Consider the following 16,068-nt stretch of genomic DNA (forward strand, 5'->3'; position numbering starts at 1 on the left):
CAGAATTTCGTGGGGAGGGATTTGGGGATTTTAACAGAATTTGGGGATTTACATCCATTTTTGGGGATTTTACATTTTTAGACATTAGCGGTATTCACAATGTAGAGTACTTGGCCTAGTAATAAAGCAGAAGAGCTATTTATTGACAAACATTTCAATTTCTAATCTATTTGGTTTTATATTTTGTTTAAATAATCATATTTTATTTCTTTCATTTCTTCAGAATTTGATGAAAAACACAAAAATTTTAGATTTTTCGTTTCCAGGACACTACTTTGATAATAAAAAAATTAAAAAAGGATTTCATCAAAAGTTCACAGATATTAAATTGTTTTAAATTCTTGCTAAACACAGAAAGCTGAATCATTCTCTAGGAGCCAATTTTTGACTTCGTATTTAAATGTTAATTACACTATGCGAAAGTGAAAAAAATTTCAGAAACATCCTCAAATTCAGAATTTATTCTAAAAAAAAAGTTATCAATGATGTTCGTCAACTTATCGTCGACCTGTAACTTAAGCTGGCCACACACGGTTGATTTGTGATTATGATTTGTTCGTGTTCGACATCTTGTTACTTGTTAATGGGGATGTGCGCGATAAAAATCACAAGTAATTGAAAATTTTCAATCACAAATCAGGCGAACAAATCATTCCGTGTGGGCCAGCTTTAGTCAGTTTTTGTCCGAATTTATATTTTTCAACGGGTTTGGAAAGAAAACTGATTACGTTTTAAAATACCGTGCATCTCTTGATACATTTGTTAGTTATACGTATTGTTTTTGTTAAGAATATCTAAAAAAAAAAAAACAAAATTTGATTTTAATAGCATTTCAATACTTATTTTGATATGAAAGCTTATACCAATGCATTGATATACATTTTTATTGCAATGTATAAAGAAAATTTAGTTCTTAACATGTCTTCTGTATATGTACATATATGAAAACTATTTGTGTTGAATTTTATTTGAGTTTGAAATATTTTTAAGAAATCTATACTCATTAAAATGATTTTCGGAAGTGGGCATTATATGGTAAATTTGCTGAGGCAGGTTCGGCATATATAAAACTTATTTTTGCTGAATTTGTTTTTTATATCTATATAACTAAGATATTTATGACAGCTTAACTATTTTCAGATAGGGCAATCGTATGGGGGCTATGAGAAATGATGTACCCATTCTAATCAAATTCAATAGGCTTCGTCCTTGGGGTAATACAATAGCTTGTACCAAATTATCTTTGAAATTGCGACCTGTAGTTTGATTACAAGGTTTACATGGACGAGCGGACATCGCAAAATCGACTCAGAAAGTGATCCAGAACAGATTGGTATACTTTAAGGTGGGTGTTGGGACAATATTTTTGCACTTTGCAAACATCAGCTCTAACTCAATATACCCTTCCCACTATGGTGGTACAGTTTTTAATTTACATGGTATTTGTTGGAACTTTTTTCGAAAAAGTTTAATAACTTTTGCAAATATAAACCGATTTCGACAAGTAATGTTTATTTCTATATATTATATTGTCTGTAAAACACTGTGTAAAAAAATAGGTTTTCATAGAAAAAAATTAAAATAACTTTGTTGAATTTGAAAAACGACGAAAAAAATATGCAAAATGTGTGAGTTAGACGTACTAAAGTACTACTTAAAACAGTTTTTTCAAAATAACTCATAATTTTGAGGAAGTTTCAAAATCTTTGAAAACGGTTTTAGTATTCCCTCACCTTTGCCTACAACCACCATTGGGTCGCTTTTCAAGTTCTGACAAAAAGTTTTATTTTGTAGCAGAGTGTTATATTTAAGTTCTATTTTAATACGACAATGAGTTTTTCAGTGCTTTTTTTAAATTATACTTAAATGAATTCCACTTCCGATGCGGTGAAATTATGGCTTATTTTGTCCATTTTTTACAAAATTTACTTTCTTTTTCTGGAATAAAAAATCGAATATTATAAAGCTCTTGATTTCTCAAGGAGTTATAGAAACTAATTCATACAAAAATCGGATAAACATCAAGAATTCTTTGGCAGGTTTCAAAGTAAAATGACATCTTCCAAACAACTTGTTCCAAAATCGATGAATCAACATTTTGAAAACTGACAATGAGGTAAATAGATGTAAAAATGCTTGTCGTATGTTATTATGCCAGATTGAAACTTTAGTTTGTTAAACTCAACATAGTAAAATTTAGTATTAAGTTAATACTATTAACAATATAATTTAATTTTTTTTTATGGTGACAAAATTGGGGATTTCAATTTTGAAATGGGGATTTTTTGGGGACATCGACTTTCAGATTGGGGACATAAGGTAAACTTTGTCTGGCAACACTGAGTGGCAGTGACATTCAGAGGAGAGACTTAAGGTTCAGTTATGAAAGAGAGTCTAAAGAAGCTCTCCATTTTTATGAGTTTTATTTGAGAACATGGGAAAAGCTTACTGAGTTCCTCCCTAATTAAACATGGATGCTAGTCAGTGGTTAGCTACATATGCTGTACGAAAATAAAGAAAATTCATTAAAAAATTAAAACCGATCCTTTGTATTCCCAAAGTCCTCTTATACTTTGTTTGAATACTTTATAGTCACTCTATTAATACGACAAACTAAAACTTAAAGATAGACCAACCAATTGTACAAATAAACTAACGAATATGTACAATGTACTTGTTTTAAAGGATAGCGATGAAGACCGACTAACTAAATAACAGACAGAGCGACAGAAAGTCTTACTGTGTAACAGACCCAGCAGTAATAAGAAAATTGTAACGAAACACAGCCAGACCGTCAGTCACTCAGCCTGCCTGCCTGCATGTGTAACGAATTGCGCACAAGGGACAGATGCTTTTACTTTTCATTACACAAACATACTTTTAATACAAACATTCAAACATACATGAGTACTTGCATACACGACTAGAGGAAAACACAACTGAAAACTTGAAAAGAAAAACATTTTTAATGGATTTTTTGCATGAATTGTGTGCGTCATGCAACGCAAACAACAGAAAAATTGCCACTTAAAAGACATTCAGGCAAAAATTCTGTGTAACATTTTCTACGGTTGGTCAACAACAGCGACAATAGCAGCAACAATAACAACAACACCAACAAATATTTCATATGACATAAAGAGATACGAACAAAAAAAAAAAAACTTAAATAACACTAAATAAAAATGTTATTATTGCACGAGTTAGGTGGGTAGATTTGTAAGTTTTTAAACAAATTTTTAAAATGAACAACCTGAACTTTTTCCAGATTATAATAAAATTTCCAGTTGATATTTTTATGACATCTTGACGTTTTAAAGTTCACAACCAAATACCCAATAAGCATATTTACTGGAATTCAAGTTGAATGCAAGTGTAATTCAAGCCTTTAATTATAGTTAAGCAATTGAATTACTGTTGTATTACACTTTATTTCAATAGCATTCTCCAGTAAAAAGGAAACATAAATTCAAGCCATATGTTTTTTGTTTGAAAAATATTTAATTTTTCAAGTTTAAAACATAATTACATTTGCATTCAAGTCAAATACCAACAAAATGTTCAAGTGCTTGAATTTTTGCGGCTTTGGTGCTTACTGGAATATGAATAAATATGAATTCAAAATCTATGCAATACAGATTGTCTCTAAATCGAACTGGTTTGGAAATGATTTTATCCTATGGAAATTTGGACTCCAATATAGCTAGCTAAATCATATAGGTAGCAGACTCCAATGTGGTGCATGCTAATCTCCGTCACCGTTCATCTTGGCATCGGACGATTACTCCAAAAAGTTTAAATCCAATAACTGAGTTTAATGACATTTATTGTACAATTTGACTGAAAACTTTTTAAAGAGGTGTATAACAGATCCATCGCTCAGAAGCAAATTACTATTAAAAGATTCCGGATAGATACTTAATGCAGAATTCGATGCCCTCAAAGTAGAAACGAAATAATTAGTGGAAAAAAGGAGGGCTTACTTCTTCTACGATGTAAGTATTATCATGTAGACATCCCATTATAGAATATCCGAAAAATCTCAGGCATCGAAGTCCTCAAATCAATTGTAATAATGTATTAGTGGACAATTTAGAGACCATTATGGGGGAATTAAGGAAATTATTATCCAGATATTTAAAAGACAGGTACTTAATGGAAATTATCTTACTGACTTTCGAATTCTAATGAAATGCAGTCCGCCTTCGTATTCCAAAGCCCGACTTCGAGGGCTTTGCAGACAGCACAATAAAGAACATCTGAGATTCCATATCATATGTACTAGACATATACTTAACAGACGCATTTCTTCAATGATTACGTTTAATAAAGTTAACTAAAACTTTTCATATTCCAGTTGAATCAGATGATTACTTAATTAATATATCATACAGACTTTGGAGTGCTGCCCGACTTATGGTGTTTTCTTTTCTGACACAAAATTTTGCCTATATATTTTGTACCATTTATTAAAGGTTACCCATATCCTCATTATGTGTTGCATTTTTAACAATCACAATAGAACAAAAATCATTACCATTTATGCACTTTTCATTTATGTAGCTTCTAAATATTATAAAACTATACTTTTTGCTTACATGCATTTCTAACCCTTTGATAAAATTGAGGGTGAAACATGTTGCATATATTCAGGGTTTTAGGGTAACATTTTTGGAAAGAACACGACCAAACTACATTTTTTTCAGAAAAGAACACAAAGAAAGGTAAAAGGCAGAATAAATGCATAATTTATGCCAGAAAAGAAAACACCATTAGAAGTCTTAACCCTTTAACACCTAAGACCGTCTATAGAAGGTCTTGTAAAAGTGAAATGTATACTTTCATATTTGTTCACTAATTTGATTTGTGACTGAACATGTGTCACCAAATTGTGGTTTTTTGAAACACCGTCTGTAGACGGTCTTAGTCATTTAGTTGAACAAAATGCTTGGTAGGAAGGAATATATAATGACAACTTGTTGAGATACAGAATCTCCTTTAAATAACATTAATAAAGAGGATTATAGGGATCAATGAATTAACTACTTGACGTACAGGCTAATTCCCAGTCAGAGAATGAACAGGATAAGGAATATTAGCTTACTTACTTACTAAGATGGCTATAAACAACCAATTAGATCATAAGCCTGATTTAGAATAGTTTTTCTTGCACGTCAAAATAGCATCTATTAGCAAGACTAGTTCTTCGTTTTATCTCCAAAGTGATGTTATTTGTTTGGTTTATTGCGGTACCGTGATAGACAAAGTTGCTTACTACCTAGAAGTTATAGTCACCAACATATTGACACAATATTGATGCTCCCTTGTTCGTTGATACCATTAACTTTGTTTTCCATGTCAATATCATATGCTTTTTGTTGTAAATTAAGCCTGCTCTATTAACTGCAGCATCACGCAGGACTTTTTCCAACAAAATATTGAATAGAACACAGGATATACTATCACCTTGTTTAAAAACTCGTTTGGTATTAAGCATCTCGTTGAGGTCTTTTCCAATTTTAACCGATGATCTTGTATCAGTTAACGTCATTCTGCATGTGCGTTCTTCTAGCCAAATTGTTCTAACAAGTCTCTGCATACTCTTTAACAACTCATTGTGTACGACTTTAAACAGTTTTGTGGTACCTGCAGCTTTGTTGTTCTTCAGCCGGGATATTGCTTTCTCAATCACATTTTGGCTAGGTGGTGTACATTCGACACCGTCGTAAATGATTTCTTCAAGGGTATCTTCGTCGCTACTATTATCTGATACCAACAACTAGGGTCTTTATCCTTACATTAGAAACTACAAGTACCAGTGCCCTCTGTTTGGTATTTTAGTTATTGATAGAATTTACGGACTTCGAACAGGCGTTTTTCCTCTAATCTTCCCGTACTCCTCGCGTTACTGCGGACTGGAGTTTTACCAGGTATGCAGCGGTTTTCTCCGCAGTTGCATTGCGACACTCCTGGTCGTACCAAGGATTTTTAGGGGGAGGCTTTTCAAACCCAAGTACGAGTTTGGCCGCAGTTTCCATGGAGTGTGCACAACGTTGCCATTCTGCGCAGATATCATCGGGATAAGGAGTGTTCTCTGGTAGCATTTGGATGAAATATTAGATTAGTTTTATTCAATTCTTGAGGAATGATGTTATGGATGAAATCCTTTTAAGGCTGAGTCTAAATAATGTAGATTTTCTTATAAACAAAATTTGATTCCATCGATCAGCATCTTGGGATAATGATGCAAGATGCTGGGGTAATCCAGGACTATAAGTTCTTGTGGATATATGGCGATGAGAGTATAATGAAAAACGTTATATTTGAGGATTCCTTTTTGGTGAATGAGTAATAAAGCTAAAGCGACTGATGCCGTGGTCCCCATATATAAAAATAAATTATTACATCAAAACATCGAATCAGCATCGTTTTAATTAGTTGCGTGGTCCCAGGATACTTTTAACCAAACAGAATTTGGATAGTATCACTATTGAATGTCAAAGAGAAGACAAGGAGCTTGGCGTAATACAAAGAGTGATATCTTTTACTCAATTGTAGTAGAATCCTATTAAGAATTAAATGTTTTTTAATCTCAGAAATACAGTAGGTAAGAGAGCCCTCGGCAATGACTCAACATGGTGTGAACTAATAGATTTGATAATTGGTATCATTGCCACCACGGCTTTCGAATATTTTCTGATGAATCTCTCTGACTATCCACCAATTCTATCGTGTTCCTTACACATTGTAATGTCTGTTTAAACATAAACCTTTGATATATATCAGAGGTTCGCAAAAATAAATCCTCTCACCAATACACTTACTCTCACCAACACATTCAATTCTTTATTTTATAAAAACTGAAAAAATAAAGAAAAAGTCATACACCAGTGCTCATGCGTATTCCTAGTTGTCTCGTTGAGTGGACAACGACTACTAAAATGTAAGAGCATAAGAATACGTGTGATTTTATTTTCCACAATTGTGGTATCTAGTGGCGTTCTGCCCTTAATTCTTATAAAAAGTTTAAAGTCAAAATAGGTTCCCACTTTCTAATACGAACATATATCGTTTGAAAAGAAATGCCAGATAAGCATATGAAAATATATCGGCTATGGACGATGTTGACTCACAAACCGATATTAATATTTCTTTGCTCTGCCGAATTCAGCAGACTCAGACTACGGTACTATGCTCTCATTTAAAAGGAACAGAAATGAACTATACAGAGCTTTTCATATGTGTATTCATTGTAACTGCATGACTTGGACAATCTATGAGGTGCTTCACTAAAGATTGTGCAGAGTATTGGTCGTGATTTCTAGGAATTCTTAGGAAAATGGTGAGTGGTTTCTGTATACTTGAGGATGTTACAGTGAGCCTATGAATACTTGAATTAAGTTCCGGACCTAATAACGTATCTGTTTCTCTATCCCGAATCAAAAACAAAGTGTTGATAATTAATGTATTGAAATGAGATTGCGTTATAACGTAAACTTTGATTCGACTGAAAAAGAGTTGTGACTTGTCATTCGCATAGTATTAGAGTTAATTAAACCCAAATCAAATGTCCTTCACTTAGAAAGGTCAAAAGTGTAAAATCATTTTTGAAGTGATCTATCCTCGTAGATAAGTGGTCGGCACAAACAGTTAATGCCACATTCGCTCTAATTGGTGCTGTCTAGTCGAAGGCGTTCAGCCATTGGTGTCTATGACTGCCGACAGCTACCATAGAACTACCAAATATTGCTGGAAAAATGATTTATTTTTAATGACGAATTTTTAAGAATTTCTTAAAAAAGTAAAAGATATGTCCCATTTAGAATAAATATATATGTATGTGTTTGCTTAAAATAACTTATCAAGCTACCCACATTTCTTAAGAATTTTCCCAAGAAGACATACAAATTAAGAAACCTACACAAAAAAAACTAAGAAAAAACAAACCCATCAAAGCAATTTAGAACAACTACGACAACAAAAAAGTCTTGGAAAACAACAAGTATGAATGCACTACAAAAACAATTTCACATACAACGACAAAGTTATTTGAAATATGAAAAAAATCTTCAACAAACAACGTCAGCAGAAAAAAATTAAAAATAAATAACAAAATAAACTCGTTAAACTAGTTCAATTCAAATACTTTGATTCCAGTAAAACTTATGCAGGGAGCTTTCAAAGGGAAATGAAACGAAACGAAACCCTTACAACCCATTGTTCGTCCTTTCGTTGTCTCAAGCAACCATTGAGTTTCGTTCTTATGTCTGGCTGGCTTTTTGTTATCCCCATCAAACTAAAAAGGACCAACTTTATCAAAAGAGAAAACAAAAACTACATATTGATGCACAATATTTGTATATCATTGTCATTGGCTTGGAAATAATTTCCATTTTCTAAAAAGAGTTTTTTTTTTGTTTGTGTTTAAGATTTCAAAAGAATTTAAAGTTTCTTTTGTGCCTGACACAAATGTAGGGTTGACTGCCTATAGCCTGGCCTCGAATGCCCAAACTGCCTGTGCCTGGATTTCTTGCATAGACGAGTATTATTTCTGCGGCTGCTTTTTTTAGTTGTTCCTCAATGACGTTGTATTATTCACATTCATTTCCTCTCTCATCCTGTTCTTGGGCATTTCAATAGCAAGAAAACCGCATGAGGCGTCATCTAAATGTATTTTAAGCTTTTGTTGTATAACAAAAAATTATTTTTTTTCTTTCTTTAAATGACACTCTTTGTTTATTGTAAGAGTATATACGTCATGTTCAGAAAAGTTAATAGAAATTTTCAATTTTTTTTACAACTTACCACAATCATAGAAAAAAGTTAGAACAATAGACGGTTTGTGTGTGAGTAAAACAATCTGGTTTAGTTTTAAAGTTTTAGGCATTAAAAAAAATTTCCACTTTTATAAAGTCTACATTTTTACTAATGTTTGAGTTCCAACACAAACATCCAATAATAAGATTTCTGTAAAATTTTAATTTGACGCCATTTTTTTACGGCGTGAATTAGAACAACGAAATGATACTTTAATGGATATTATCACTGGTCGAGTGACCATGAGAAGGCCAGTATCATTCCACAATACTGCATTCTAAGCGCTTTTGGAAACATGGTAATGAGAGTATAATGAAAAACGATATCTTTTAAGAGGCGATGAACATTTGAACATGAACATCTACCCCATTTGTGACTATTTAGGTAGGTCAAATTAAGGACAGTTTACCACTGTGCAGTACAGTGTTGCTGACAAAAAAAAAATATTTTGACTGCATATAGTTTACGGTTAATAAAAATGGAGCACTGCACGAGATAACAGAGAGTTTCAGTTGTTTTTCAACCATTTAACCATCTAGAAGCACATTTTCACCTAGATGGCTTTATTACTCGCTAAAATGGCGATATTTAGGGTTTATAGGATCCACATCTGATTGTCAAAAAACATATCCACAATGTGTCACTGATTGTTACAGATTTTGGGCTGGAGGAATCATTGAAACACTCTTCTTCGAAAATGAGGCTGGTCAAGCATTGATGCATGGAACACATTGAAGACAGCAGGCTACCAACTGCAATCTGTCAAAATTAGAATACACACGTTTATATGAAGACGATTCTTTTGACGACAGCACAGCTACACGACCACACGATTGCTTTTGCCGCTGTAGCCGAATTAAACTAATTTCTATTTCTGTCAACTAAAAAGCAGAAATAGTGTTGCTAATATAATAAAAAATGTAAATCAAATGAGTGCTTAAAAAAATATATTTTTTTACTTAATTAAGAGAAGTTTTTTATAACCATATTGATGTAAATTAATAACAGGTACATAATTAATTATAACCATATATATATGTATACTCAAAATAATTGTTTAAATCTTAATTACTTTGGAATTTTGTACGGTTATTTTTTATTGAAGTGGTACCACTGAATTATAAATCAGCTGTTTACTTTGTAGCTGTCGTCTTTAAAATAATTCAGTAGCTGACACACGACTACAACTCCAGCCAGCAGAATTTGTGTTCGTGTAGTCGTGTAGCCTGTTGTCTGGAATGTGTTTAATGCGTGACTGTTACTTCAATTCAATTACTGCATGAGAGATTTCTTGGTCTTGTTCTCTCTCGTTTTGGTGATTTAAAAAAATTATATTCATTTTTATGGGATTATTTGAAGTCTAAGTTCAATGCCAAAATGCCTATATTGAAAAGGAAACATAAATTCAAGTCATATGTTTTTTGTTTGAAAAATATTTAATTTTTCAAATATTTTTCAATTTTAAAACATAATTACATTTGCCTTCAAGTCAAATTCCAACAAAATGTTCAAGTCATAGAGAATTATACATAGAGACGAGACACTCCGTTTTGTCAAGCAAAAATAAAACAAATCATATGTTTGATACAAAAACAAAATACATTGATTAGCATGTATGTTGTTGTTGCATGAGTTAGGTTTTTGACAACAGACTTAGGTTTTTGACAATTACGTCTCGTCTCTATGTTACCCTATGGTTCAAGTCATAGGGTAACATTGAGACGAGACGAGACGTAATTGTCAAAAACCTAAGTCTGTTGTAACAAACATATGATTTGTTGCATTTTTGTTTGAAAAAAGGGAGTGTCTCACCTCTTTGTATATTTTTCCATGGTTCAAGTGCTTGAATTTTTTGGGCTTTGGTGCATTTATTACAAATCGGAGGTCTTTAATCATATTCTACCTTCAAAAGAATGGTTTGTACTTCCTGATTTTAAAGTCAATCGAAGGTCTCATTTTCGCTGCAATCGTAGCATTTTTTATAGTCCTATTTTAGGTTCAGTCGTTGGCTTTTATATAGCCCCAATTTAGCTGCAATCGTAAGTCCTTATACAATCCCATTTTAGATTAATTTTGGTGCAATTTTGGCTCCAATTTTAGGTCTTTCTATAGTCCCTTATTAGCTTCAATCGTAGGTCCTTATATAGTCTCATTGTAGCTGTAATCATAGGTCTTGATCAAGACCGATTTTAGATTTAATCATTGTTCTTATTTTAGCCTCAATCGTAGGTTCAATAGTCCTATTTTATCTTCAATCATAAATGTGATTTAAGCTTTAATCGTTGGTCTTTATGTAGTCCCATTTAAGCATCAATCGTATGATTTTATATACTCTCATTTTATCTTCAATCATAGGTGTTATTTAAGCTTGAATCATAGGTATTTATATAGTCTTATTGTAGCTTAATCATAGGTCCGGATGTAGCACTATTTTATATTCCTTCATATGTTTCATTTTAGCTTCAATCATATGTGACATTTTAGTTTCAATCGTAGGTGTTTATATTGTCCAATTTTAGCTTCAATCATAGGTTGGTTAGCTTCAATCATCGCTTCAATCGTATCTGTTTATATTGTACAATGTCATCTTCAATCATAGGTGTCATTTAAGCTTAAATCGTAGGTATTCATTTTAGCTTGAATCATAAGTGCCATTTTAGCTTCAATCGTAGGATTCTATATTCCTATTTTATCTTCAGTCATAGATGTCATCTAAATCTCTTAAGCTTCAATCGTAGGTATTTATATAGTCTTATTGCAGCTTAATCGTAGGTCCGGATGTAGTCCTACTTTAGCTTTAATCGTAGATCTAATTTTAGCTTCAATCATAGGTCTTTATATTGTCCCATATTAGTTTCAATCATTGGTGTCAGTTTAGCTTTAATCATAGGTTTAAATAGTCCTATTTTAGCTTCAATCGTAGGTGTCTATATTGGCATTTTATCTTCAATCATAGGTTCCTTCCTCATATCTCATCCAGTTGTGGACCGAGTTTGCTGATTTTAAATAGGAAATATTGAAGATTTGGATCCCGAAGATATCTGGGGTCTTCAGAAAATTGATTTCAACAGACAGACAGACGGACATGGCTTAATCGACTCCGATATCCATAAGGATCCAGAATAAATATACTACAATGGGCCTATATAAATACCTACGATTGAAGATTAAATTTCACCCATGATTGAAGATAAAATGGGACAATATAGACACCTACGATAGAAGCGACGATTGAAGCTAAAATAGGACTATATAAACCTATGATTGAAGCTAGACAGTCACTTATGATTGAAGTTAAAATGACACCTATGATTGAAGATAAAATGGGACAATATAAACACCTACCATTGAAGCTAAAATGACACCTACGATTTAACCTAAAACAGGACTATATAAACCTATGGTTGAAGCTAAACAGTCACATATGATTGAAGCTAAAATGACACCTATGATTGATGATGGAATGGGACAATATAAACACCTACGATTGAAGATAAAATCGGACAATATAAACACCTACGATTGAAACTAAAATAGGACTTTATACACCTATGATTGAAGCTAAAATGTCACCTATGATTGAAGCTAAAATGACGCCTATTTTTGACCTATATCTGGATTACTAGGCCATTACTTAATATAGACAATATGGATATCTAATGATAGGTATTTCAAAGACCTTTGCAAAGACGTAAGACCATAGTAAGTTGGACCTTCAATGGGTCAAAATCGGAAAAAATATTTTTTAACAAGAATTTTTTTTTCACCAAAAAAAAAATTTAAAACACAAAATTTTTTTTTAAATTTAAAAAAAAATTTAAAATTAAAAAAAAAATTTTAAAACAATTAAAAAAAAATTTTTTTTTTAAAAATGAAAAAAAAACTGGAAAATAAAAAAAATGTTGTTTACCTAAAAATATTTAAAATTTGTATTTTGAAGTATAATTTGGTGAAGGGTATATAAGATTCGAACAGGCAAATATAGCTCTCTTACTTTGTATAGTCTAATTTTAGAGGTGGAAGGGTTTAGAACACTCCACTTAAAATCACTTCAATTAAGCATTCTAGCTGCAAAACACTTTCTAAACCCTCCCTACAGTTATTTCAACATTCTGTACATATTTACTGCACACATAAATATTAATTACGCTAAAAACAAAGCATAATTTCTAATATCATAATTGCAGCAACGACAATGTACATATATCTTTGTACGTAACATTTGTGGCACAAAGTGATTAAGCCATGCGGAATTAATTTATTGAAGCCATGATGAACATGCAGACATTGTATGATTATTGTGTGAATTTATCAAAAAGAACATTTCATATGAAAACAAAAAGCACTCTATTAGTTTTGTTTATATTTTAAAATACGCTGATTTTAGCAAGAGTTTTTGTATCTACAATGTGTGGAAAAAAAAATAAAAAATAAAATGACGTTGGCATGACCGGAAAAACAGAAAAGTAAAAACAAGCTAAATTGGCGACAACAGCACATTTTTGTGTTAAAAATCCATTAACTCTAAATGACTGACGGTTTACATGATTATTATTTCTGTTTTTTTTTTAATTTTTTTTGTTCATTTTTGTCTCTTTTATGTCGCTTTGTATTGTTACGGGTATTTTAGGTTTATTTTTACTTTTATAGTATTTGATGTTTAAATTTTATTTGTTTTTTCATTATTTTATTTTACGAAAATAGACATGCATGTGATTGTCACTGATAATCATCGAAGTCATCATCATCATCGTAGTCATACTCATTGCTATAGCCGTCATTATAATAATCGTAATGATTATTAGAATTCATGAATATTTGATTGTGGATAGATATTCATTCATATGCTTGAAATACTTTGGCTACAATGACTGACATCGATGATGTTGTTTGCTGCCGGCTAGGATGTTGGTGGCTGGCGTTGACGATGATTATCAGCGACTGCTGTATGTTTAAAATTGTACATGAACATTAAACGTGTCCATGATCATTACCATCATCATCATCATTTGGATTATTAACAGCAATAGAGACAGTCATCAGAAAAAGCAACTAGCGCAGTATAATAGTGATGATGGACCATTAAAAAAGTATTAAATTGTAATAAAAATAAAACATTATAAAGACATACACATGTTTGATAATATTATTTTTTTATTGGATAGGAGAACAAATATTTTATAATCCGAACAAATTCAACAATAGTTGTTGTAAGGTTTAATGCAAAAGCTAATCCTAAATGTTAGTTTTGAATCTTTTCAGAATGGATTCTCTTAAACTACTCTTGATTGCTCCTCCAACTACTTATCCCCCCACCCAATATTCTTTTACACATTTCCATTTCCTCACACTTTTTATGTCTCAAAATTGTCTATATTTGGTAATAGTAATATTACATTAACAACAACTACACAAAAAAAATCGCTATTAAAACATTTATTGTTCAGTTTTATAGGTCTTCATCTTTCAATTTCAATTGTCATAATATACATAGATACATATTTCGTCTACAAACATTCTCGCATGAGCTCATAAAAACTTTGTAATTAAATGTGCAATTTATAGTCATTATTATTCACATCGTATAATTTATTCAAGTAGTTTGTCTATTTGTTCAGTTTTTATGACTAAAAACTATATAAAATGTTTCTAGTAAAGAGTTTTTTTTATTTACTTCTTGAAATTTTATTAGATGTTACTTTTATTTTTGTGCTCTTTTCCAACTTTATAGCTTAATATCCTTTTAAGTTTATTGCAGAGGCTATAAACGAAAGAAACTATGAAAAAGTTAATTTCTTAGTTGGTGTTGGGAAATGTCATTGATGGTATGATATATTAAAATTACACTACATATTTGCTTTAAAAGGGGGATGGGGTGTTTTGGATATACAAATTTAATAGGATGGATTGTGTTGGAATTTAATTTAAAAAGAAGCGGTTTATATACTTTAAACATATCAACAACAATTGGTCTTTATATACAAAGTTCAATTTTAGATTCAATAACAGAGTGCAAAAAACGCACGGTCATTGCAGTATACGTTCGACTCTACTACAAAAGGATAGTAAAACCGTATACACTCAGGTCTCGTTTTATGCGGATTCAAATTTATGCGGTTTTTAAATCAACGATTTTTTTTGGAATTTTAATAGATTTTAAAATTTTAGATGTTTTGTTTTTAATTCTAGTGCTGAAAATGATATTTTACAATATGATGATATGATTATATCATCTAGTGATGAACGTGAGGTTGAACCAATTCCTAAACTATGCCGACAATTATTCAGTCATTCAGATTGATCATATTTAGAGAATTTTCTTTAGATTATTATACCCTTCACCTTCGCGAGAAGGGTATATATAAGTTTGTCATTCCGTTTGTAATTTCTACATTTTTCATTTCCGACCCTATAAAGTATATATATTCTGGATCCTTATAATTAGCGGAGTCGATTAAGCCATGTCCGTCTGTCTGTTGAAATCAATTTTCTGAAGACCACAGATATATTCGGGATCCAAATCTTCAATAATTCTGTCAGACATACCTTCGAGAAGTCTGTTATTTAAAATCAGCAAAATCGGTCCATAAATAACGGAGATATGATCAAAAAACCGGGACAACCTCGATTTTTGACCTATTTTTGATCTATATCTGGATTACTAAGTCATTAATATAGACAATATGGATATCTAATGATAGATATTTCAAAGTCCATTGCAACGATGTAGATAAGGCTAAAGTAAGTTGGACCTACAAAGGGTCAAAATCGGGAACAATATTTTTTAACCCGAATTTTTTTTTTATCAAACAATTTTTTTTTGTCATACATTTTTTTTACAAAAAAAGAAAAATTTTTTAAAACAATTTGGAAAAACCTTTTTTAAAAAAAAATTAAAAAACAATTTCCAAAAAAAAATTTTGAAAAACAATTTAAAAAAAAAAATAAATTTTGTTTACTAAAAAAATTTATTTTAAAGTATAATTTGGTGAAGGGTATATAAGATATTTGTTTTTTGATCATTTTCTGTTTTTTCTGTTATTAATGAATTAATATTATATTTTTGTTTATTTTTAAAGGGTTTTTGTTTTTAATGTTTAAGTAAAACAACTAAATATATTTTGGTTGATTTTTTATGCGATTTTGCTTTGGATTTTTAATTCAAATTTGAATTTATGCGATTTTTTTTTGGAACGCATCTATCGCATAAAACGAGACCTGAGTGTACTTAGTTTGGCGATTTTGGTGACC

Source organism: Calliphora vicina, chromosome 1 (genome assembly GCF_958450345.1).
Source record: "Calliphora vicina chromosome 1, idCalVici1.1, whole genome shotgun sequence".
Lineage (NCBI taxonomy): Eukaryota > Metazoa > Arthropoda > Insecta > Diptera > Calliphoridae > Calliphora > Calliphora vicina.